Here is a 9,745-nt window from a genome sequence, read left to right on the forward strand (position 1 = left end):
CACTGGGCCCTGTAGGACACCAAACCACTCTACCAACACCAACACAGGGAAGCAGTCAGAATGTGAAGACAAAGAAACAGGTCACAAATGACAGAAATGGAGGACAGCAAACGACTGGATATTTTATGGAAACCGCCGATAAATGTAGTGAGATCCTCAAGAAATCTAGTGAGACCCTCGATGTTATGATAAAGGACCAACTAGAAATTAAGCATGCACTGACTGAAATAAAGAATATTATACAGACTCCCAACAGCAGACCAGAGGATCGCAAGAATCAAGTCAAAGATTTGAAATACGAGGAAGCATAAAACACCCAACCAGAAAAGCAAAATGAAAAAAGAATCCAAAAATACAAAGATAGTGTAAGGAGCCTCTGGGACAACTTCAAGCGTACCAACATCAGAATTATAGGGGTACCAGAAGAAGAGAGAGGGCAAGATATTGAAAACCTATTTGAAGAAATAATGACAGAAAACTTCCCCTACCTGGTGAAAGAAATAGACTTAAAAGTCCAGGAAGCGCAGAGAACCCCAAACAAAAGGAATCCAAAGAGGACCACACCAAGACACATCATAATTAAAATGCCAAGAGCAAAAGACAAAGAGAGAATCTTAAAAGCAGCAAGAGAAAAAAAGTCAGTTACCTACAAGGGAGTACCCCTACGACTGTCTGCTGATTTCTCAACAGAAACCATGCAGGCCAGAAGAGAGTGGCAAGAAATATTCAAAGTGATGAATAGCAAGAACCTACAACCAAGATTACTTTATCCAGCAAAGCTATCATTCAGAATTGAAGGTCAGATAAAGAGCTTCACAGATAAGAAAAAGCTAAAGGAGTTCATCACCACCAAACCACCATTATATGAAATGCTGAAAGGTATTCTTTGAGAAGAGGAAGAAGAAAAAGGAACTCTTACCATTTGCCACAGCATGGATGGAACTAGAGAGTATTATGCTAAGTGAAATAAGCCAGTCAGAGAAGGATAATTACCACATGATCTCACTCATTTGTGGAATATAATGAACAACATAAACTGATGAACAGGGACTGATCCAGAGACGGAGAGGCATTGATTGGACTGTCAGGCCTTGGAGGGAAGGTAAGGGAGGGTGGGGGTGAGGGGGAAAGATGAACCAAAGGACTTACATGCAAGCATATAGGTCTAACCAATGGACACAGACAACGGGGAGCTGAGGGAATGAGCTGGGGGGGGAGATAGGGGGTAACGTGGGTATAAGGACATATATGTAATATCTTAATCAATAAAAAATATAATAATAATAATTTAAAAAAATAAAAAATATATATGTTGTATTGACTTCAGAGAGGAAGGGAGAGGGAGAGAGGGATATTAACATCAATGATGAGATAGAATCATTCATCAGCTGCATCCTACATGCCCCCTACTGGAAATGGAGCCCACAACCAGGGCATGAGCCCTGACGGGGACTCCATGCATGACTTCCTGGTTCATAGATCAATGCTCAACCACTGAGCACACCTTTAGGGCAAGATGATATTATTTATTACATGTGTATCCTGATTTGTTTTCATTTATGGTGTATGCATTTCACTACATCTATAATCACTTTTTCCCCCATTTATTAAGGTACTGTTTATTTCTCCCAGCTTTATTGAGAAATAATTGATATACACCACTGTAAAAGTTTAAGGCAGACAGCACAATGGTTTGATTTGCATAAATTGTGAAATGATTACCACATTGGGTTCAGATAACATCCATCGAAGATGTGACAAACCAAAATTGAAATCTCTCATGTAATGTGTTTTTTTTTCTTCTTCAAAGTCAAACCTACAATTGTTACTATTGCAAAAAAGAGCTTGTACTTGGAACTAAGTGCAGGATGTGGTGTGTCTGCAGGCTGGGGCTCTACTGCCCTGGCCTCTTGCACTTGACCCTTGTGCCTGCAGAGTTCACATGAGGCTGGGGATGGATGTGCTGCCCCTACTGGACAAGCTCCCCAGTCTGTCTTCCCACCACTGAGTGGCAGAGGTGAGAGCCCACTGTGAGAGCCCACTGTGTAAGGCTGCGGGGCCTATAAAGTTCAGACCTCACTTTTGTCTCGGCGGGTCTGGTGGTGACCTCAGCATCAGCGTGCGCAGAGCCTATGCTGGCCTCTGGGGTGTGCTCTGTGCGGGTCCAGCTCACGCATGACTCCTCTCCCCCTGAATCTCAGCCTCCTTCCCAGTCCTTCTGCTAGAAGCTCCAGTTCTCTCAGAACCTTAGACTCTTCTCCCCCCATGAGCTGTGTGGAAGCTTCATATTACAGGATGGTTTTCAGGGAAAACTGGCAAGAGAAAAAGAAGAAAAAAATAAGCAGGATTCCCCCCAATACTTTGGAGTCCAGGCCCCATTTTCCCAGGTCCTCGCCAGACATGGGCTTTTCCTCAGCATTTGAGGGGCTTATACACAGGCCATGGCTTTAGAGCCCAGTCAGGAGAGAAGGGGGAAGGGTCCAGTGTAGCCCCCACTCTGACTCCGACAGGCCCCTGGTCCAGGCCTCTCTGAGTCATTCCCGTCCTGCTCACAGAGCAGGGCTAAGACTCACTGCCTTCAAGACAAATCAGCTCACCACCATGCCGGTCACTTGTCAAGTTCTCACTTCTCTCCCCACTCAGCCCACTGCTGCTCTCTCTGGAGTCTGCAGTTACTATTCTCTCTGAGACCGTGGTTGTCATCACTGGGTGGACAGCTGGCCATTGACCTGCTCCATCTCGGTGGCTCCAGAATGATGTGTTTTCTTCTTTTGAGAAGAAGAAAAAAGAGCAAGAATATGGGTCTGGACTGCAGGTAGCCTTTCTGTAGAAAAGCATGGACAGTGAGTTATTTCACTCTTAGTACTTTGAAGTGCTATGTGGATTGGCATGAGGCACTTTTATTTTATGATTCTTTCTGGATGTTCTTCCTGGAGGTGACTGAGTTGGCTGGCTGCACAGGTACAGGAACAAGAGGGTGAGTGTGCTGTCCTATGTGCCAGGTAGCATGGAGTTTGTGCTGTTCTGCATTTCTGAGCCTCTCTCACCATGTGAGTGAGGTCTGGCCAGAGGCAAGGACAGCCATGAGTGGCTGCTCCCAGGCCATCTTGACACCACTCGTCTGTGCTCATTGCCAGCTGAATCTGCAAGCCAGGGGAGCCCTGGAGCCCTGAGTCACTGTGTGGAGAGGACGAGCTTTGGTAGCCCCATGGCCCACATCATGGACCAAAAAGAGCAAGATTTTATGGGGTACAGACACTGAAAAGGCCTTCATGGCAGCCCTACATCATTACCCTAATGATACAGGTTTTGATGGACAATTAGAAACTCCCTACTTGACCACAGAGTAAAGTATCAAACCTTAAGTGACACTCTGTCTCTCATCTTCGTTTAACCCCTTAAAAATGGGATGTGTTGATTTCACTCACCAGCATTATTTCTTCCATCTTGCAATCAGGTTGACAGGAAAATTGGAGCCATCTCTGGAAGGAGAGAGCATATGAAGACAGGGTATTATTTTTACCTTAATTTTAAGCACCACTCTTTTGAGTACAAAGAGAAAAATTATTTATTTTCCTGACCTTTAGCAGAGCATAGCTGTCTTTTCTGCAGTTGAGATCTATAGATGATTAAAAGGCACGTGCTTCCAACGACAGTGCTGCCTTTCTTCATCCTTGTCCTTGGGTGGCGTCACTCCTGGGCCCTGGGCCCAGGTCACAAACAAGACACCGAGAAGTGAATCTGCTCTGTCGACAAGACCCTGGCCCAGCGTTCCTGAAATGGCACCAGAGGCCCATCCTTGTCACTTGGTGAATGTGGTTTAATGAAGCAGGGGGTCACTGTGGGAGGATTGCGCTGCCCATGTTGTGTTTTGTGAGATGCTTAAAAGGTTTGCAGCTCCTTTAAGAACCAGGTGGTACAGTGAAGGAGCTGTTCCCCTGAGTGATCGCCTTAGAAGTGGCTGAGACACAGCAGCTGTACTAAAGGCTGTGGAAGCTCCGTGATGGGAGGAGAACTTAGCTGTGTAGGTCACTGGTCTGGATGGTGGCCCTCAATCCCACTGACCACCAGTTCCTGTGGGTAATTCCTTATACTCAGCCCTGACCCCAACTGGACCTGCTGGACCAGATTCTGTGGTGCAAAACAACCAAATCTGGGTCGCCCCTTTTGTTTTTTAACCTTTAAAAATATAATTGTAGATTCACATTATTTGTAAGGGATAATGCAGAGGTGGCCCATGGAATCTGACCCGGTTTCCCTCAATAATATCTTATAAAAATCTCACAACCAGGATATTGACAGTGGCCCAACCACCCATGTAGGGTGAATAGACAACAGCTCTACCTGATTCTCCTGCACCGAGGACAGTGCCTTCTATTTTTTGTATACTTTTATCACAGTAATTTATACACAATGAAATTTACCATTTTAACTATTTCAGGGCGCAGTCCAATGGTGGTAAGTACATTCATATTGTTGTGCTGCCCTCACCACCATCATCTCCATCACTGTTCTCATCTTCTCCAACTGAAGCTCTGTCCCCACTAAACAGCAACTCTGCATCCACTCCCCCAATACTGGTCCCCTCCATCTTACCTCTGTCTCTCTGACTCTGATGGCTCTAGGGACGTCATGTGAGTGGGATCTCACAGCATTTGTCCTTTTGTGATTGGCTTATTTCATTCAGCCACTCAGGGTCCATCCAGGTTGTAGCATGTGTCACAATGTCCTATTTTTCTAAATTGAATATATTGGGGTGAGATTGGTAATGAAATCATGTAGCTTTCAGGGACACAGTTCTATAGTACATCATCTGAATGTTGAATTATGTCTCACTGCCCTCCCCCTCCCCCAGGTCAGGTCTTCTTCCATCACAATTTATCCTTTCTAAACCCTCTTCTACCCACACCCCTCTCTCTCTGATAATCACCAAAATGCTGTCTGTGTCTATAAGTCTTTTCTTTGCTTAATCCCTTCACCTTATTCCCCTATTTTCCCAACCTCCCTCCCCTCTGACAGTTGTCAGTCAGTTTTCTATATCTATGAGCCTGTGTCTGATTGTAGTTTATTTTGTTCATTAGATTCCACATATAAGTGAAACCATAAGGAACTTGTAATTCTCTGACTGACTTACTTCACTTCACTTAGCATAATACTCACCAGCTCCCTCCACGCTGTTGTAAAAGGTAAGATTTCCTTCATTTTCTTTCTCTGTGTGGGTGAGTAGTATTCTGTTGTGTTAATGTACCACAGCTTTTTCTCCACTCAGCTGCAGCTGGGCCCTTGGGCTGCTGTGAAATCTTCACTATTGTAAATAATGCGGCAGTGAACATAGCATTGCATATATCCTTTCCGATCAGTGTTTCAGGTTTCTGCAGATATATTCTCAGAAGTGGAAATGTTAGGTCATAAAGCAGTTCAATTTTTAATTTTTGAGGGAACTTCATACTGCTTTTCACAGTGGTTGCACCAATCTGCATTCTTACCAAGAGTACATGAGAGTTCCCTTTTCTCCACATATTCACCAGCACTTGATGTTTATTGATTTATTGGTGATAGCCATCCTGACATGCCTCACTGTGATTTTAATTTCTATTTCTGTGATGATTAGTGATGCTCAGCATCTTTTTATTTGTGTAATACTCATCTGCAGATCCTGGTCGGAAAAGTGTCTATTTAGGTTTTTTGCTCATTGTTAAATTGGATTGTTTAATTTTTTCTGATATTGAGTTTTGAAGTTCTTCATGAATTTGGTATATTTAGCCCTTATCACATGTATCCTTGGCAAATATGTTCCCCCATTCAGTGGGCTGTCTTTTCATTTTGTTGATGGTTTCCTTTGCTGTGCAACAATATTATAAATTGATGTAGTCCCATTTGTTAAGTTTTTCTATGAAAATTTATAGCCTTTACTTTCGTCTAGAATTTGTACATTTTCAAAACTCATTTTAAGTCTTTAATCCATTCTGAGTTTATTCTTCAATATAGTGTAAGAAGGTAATCTGCAATCATTCATTTTTCTACTTTTCTAATTTTCCCAACAGCATTTATTGAGTAATCTATCCTACAACATTGTATGTTCTGGTGTCCTTCGTAAAATATTAATTGACCATAAATGTATGGGTTTATTTCTGGGCTTTTTTATTTCCCAGAAGGCGCAGGTCACCTGCACAAGGATGACACAGTGGTTTCCCAAACCCTAGTCTCCCCTCAGCCAACCCATGTCCCAACACCACAGCGCAAGTCCCGCCCATCTCCCTCCCCCCCAGCCCAGTCCCCCCCCTCCGTCCCCCCAGCCCAGTCCCGCCCGTCTCCCTCCCCCCCCAGCCCAGTCCCGCCCGTCTCCCTCCCCCCAAGCCCAGTCCCGCCCGTCTCCCTCCCCCCCAGCCAGAGTCCTGCTTGTCCTCCACACCCCACCCCGAAGTGGGGCCCATCCCCTTCCCCCCCAGCCCGAGTCCTGCCGGTCTCCCGCCCACCCAGCCAGGCCGGTCTGTCTCTCACCCCCCCAGCCCTAGTCCCGCCCCCCAGCCCAGGAAATATGGAATGCTTCAGGAATTTGTGTCACCCTTGCGCAGGGGCCAGGCCAATCTCGTCTGTATCATTCCAACTTTAGTATATGTGCTGCTGCCGAGTCAAGCACTGGGGTTTTTATTCTGTTCCGTACTATATTTCTTAGTATTTCCTTGTAGTATATTTTCATATCAGGTAGCATGATTCCTCCAACTTTGTTCTTCTTTCTCATGATTACTTTGGCTATTGGTTTGGTTTTCTTTTATTTGTTTTTGTTGTGTGTGTGTGTGTGTGTGTGTGTGTGTTTGTGTGTGTGTTTGTGTATTTGTTTTTTGTACATCCATATAAATATTTCTGATATTTGTAGTCGCTCTCTGTAGTCGCTCTCTGAAGTACGTCATTGGACATTTCAATGTTGTTAATTCTTCCTATCTGAGAACATCATATATGCCTTCTTCAACATCTTCCTTCCATCCTTTCTTTCATTTTCTTTCTTCTTTCTCTCTTTTCCTTTCTTTTCCTTTCTTACTTCTTACTTACTTCTTACTTCTTTCTTTCTTTCTTTCTTTCTTTCTTTCTTTCTTTCTTCCTTCCTTCTTTTTTCTTTCTTTCTTTCTACATGATATTTATTATGTTGACGTGTATTCACTCCATTCACCCTTTGCTGAGAGTTGTTACAATGAATAGGTGCTGTGTTTTGTTGACTGCTCTTTCCGCATCTATTGTTATAACCATGTGATTTTTATTCTTTATTTTGTTTATGCTGTATCATGTTGTTTATGAGCAGATACTGTACCAAAGTTGCATCCCTGGAATAAATCCCACTTCCTCATGGTTGTGTAATCTTTTGAATATATTACTGGATCCAGTTTGCCAATATTTGGTTGAGGATTTTAGCATCCACATTCATCAGGGATATTGGCCTATAATTTTCTTTCTTTGTAAAGTCTTATTCTGATTTGGGAATTAGGATAATGCTGGACTCATAAAATGAGCTTGGGAGTCTTCCCTTGTCTTGAGTGTTTTGCAGGAGTTTGAAGAGAACAGGTACTAGTTCTTCTCTGACTATTTGATGAAATGCACTGTGAAACTATCCAGTCCATCACCTGGGTTGGTTGAGAAGTTATTTTTTCTTTTAATCCTCACCAAGTATATATTTTCCAATGAATTTTTTTTTTTTTTTAGAGAAGAGGGAGTAAGGGAGGGAAGGGCTGAGGGAGGGGAAATAGAAAGAGAGAGAGACATCAATGTGAGACACACACATCAAATGGTTGTCTCACACACACACCCCTCAACAGAGGTCTGGGGTGAATCTGGAATATTGCTTGCCTTCACTTTGTTTAGCATTTTTTCTGGATATGTCTCCTGTTCTTAAATTCGGGGCATATTTCTTTGCATTTTGGCTGCCTCTGTGTGTTTGTTTCTTTGTATTAAAATCCAGGTCTTGGTAGTGTGGCTTTGTGTAGTAGATGTCCTGTGGAACCCAGTGGCAAGGTCTTCTTGATCACCCGAGTTGAGTGCTCCAGGGATGTCCCGTGTGTGTGATGTGAACCTTCCTGTGGTAGTTGATTCAGGATGGCTATTGGCTCATGCATGTATTGAGTCGATGCTCAGGCTAGTTGGCTGGGACCACAGTTACCCTGCCTACAGTGTAGTGTATGAGCTGCTGACAGGTGTTGACCAGGTGGAGTGCAATTCATCTCAGCAGGTTATGGTGCCTGCCTAGATCTCTCTTTGGATATGCCGCTTGTGAGGCTAATTGTATCCTGCTCTGATGTGCTCTGAAGCTGGCCACTGGCGTGTTGGTCCTGGGGCTTCCTGGGAGGGACTCTGGTGCTGAACAATGTCAGATGCTTTATGTGACTGGCCCAGGGCAATCTATTTGGATCTACAAAGCAATTCACAATTTGTGACAGCCTCTGCTGAGGCTGAGTGAGCACCGGAAGGTCCAAGCAGAGCACCAAAGCTGGCTTTTACTAGCCTTGAGCCTGGGGACAGGTCAGCAAAAGTCCCAGAGCACACCACGTTCTGCCTCCATCTGCTGGGTGCCTGTTAGTCTCAGTTAATGAAAGAGTCTCTGGAAGCACTCAAGTTACATAAGGTAGGTTCTCAGGGAGTCCCCAGGTAGAGGTGAGTGGTGTTGACTAGATTGATGCAGGTTCAAGCTCAGTGTCATTGTTGGGTGTGAGGCCACTCAGCAAATTTCCCATTGTATACCAGGTCCAACTGCCACCCACTGGGTCCTCACACATCTTTGAGCAGTGTACAGAAGACACAGACCTGCATTTTTTGTAGGAGGAGAATGAAAAAGAGGGGAGCAAGAGCATGGCGGATCATGCAAGGGTGATGTCCTCCTCAAGTAGTGAAAAGTAGAGTCCCCTCATGGGTGGCTGATTTCAGCAGATTCATCCCTCCATTTCTATCCTAAGAGAACTGGAGCTCTCTCCAGACTTCTGACCACATGCACAGTCATTGGCTTCCTGAGCTGCACTGTCCCTGCCTTCTTTCCTCAAGGCTAGATGAGCCAGGCTGGCTGGAGTGTAGGGAAGGGAGGATAGAGGTCCGTTTGGTGGGTTGAAATGCTGTTAGAACCTTTGAGGCTTAAATTTATTTTTCCTGTGTCTGCTCCCACACAACAACTGAGCAGCCAAAGTGCTGCTTAGCTCACTCTCAAGGAAGCACAGTACTGCCTTGCACCAGTGCCACGCGTCACCAGAGCAGTGAAGGGAGCAACTGGAGGAAGAAGACAAGGCGTTCCTCTCCCAGCAGTGTAACACCCTCACAGGCATGATTCTGTCTGGAGAGCTGACCACTGCTGGAGCGCTTAAGGCTTTTAGGCACAGAGTGAAATGATCTGATTTATATTTTTTAAAGATCACTCTGATTTGCATTTTTATTTGTATTAAAAATTGTTTTACTAATTTATTTTTTTACAATTAGGGATGACATTCAATATTAGTTTCAAGTGCACAAAATAGTGGTTAGACATTTATATAACATATAAAGTCATCTCCTGATAAGCTTAGCATAGGATATCTTTGAAAAGGGTATTAATCCTATTCATGCGGGGTCCACCTCAAAACCTAAGCAACCTCAAAAGACCCACCTTTTCTTTATTTTTAATCAACCTTATTTGGGTGACATTCATTAATAAAATTGCATAGGTCAGGCGTGCAATTCTATAATGCATCATCAGTATATTGTATTGTGTGTTCACTGCCTCCAAGTCAAGTCT

General features: G+C 44.1%; 2 non-coding genes across 2 annotated transcripts; both read right to left on the reverse strand.

Annotated features, from left to right (window-relative positions):
* Window positions 1-6,532: 6,532 nt before the first annotated feature.
* On the reverse strand, window positions 6,533-6,640 carry LOC111824358. The gene has a single exon (XR_002827446.1). It is a non-coding gene; the product is annotated as a U6 spliceosomal RNA (small nuclear RNA).
* A 2,487-nt stretch (window positions 6,641-9,127) lies between these two features.
* Window positions 9,128-9,330, reverse strand: LOC111824359. The gene has a single exon (XR_002827447.1). It is a non-coding gene; the product is annotated as a small nucleolar RNA SNORA74 (small nucleolar RNA).
* Window positions 9,331-9,745: the final 415 nt, after the last annotated feature.

The sequence above is a fragment of the Myotis lucifugus genome, unplaced genomic scaffold (assembly GCF_000147115.1).
Source record: "Myotis lucifugus unplaced genomic scaffold, Myoluc2.0 scaffold_1257, whole genome shotgun sequence".
In the NCBI taxonomy this organism is placed as follows: domain Eukaryota; kingdom Metazoa; phylum Chordata; class Mammalia; order Chiroptera; family Vespertilionidae; genus Myotis; species Myotis lucifugus.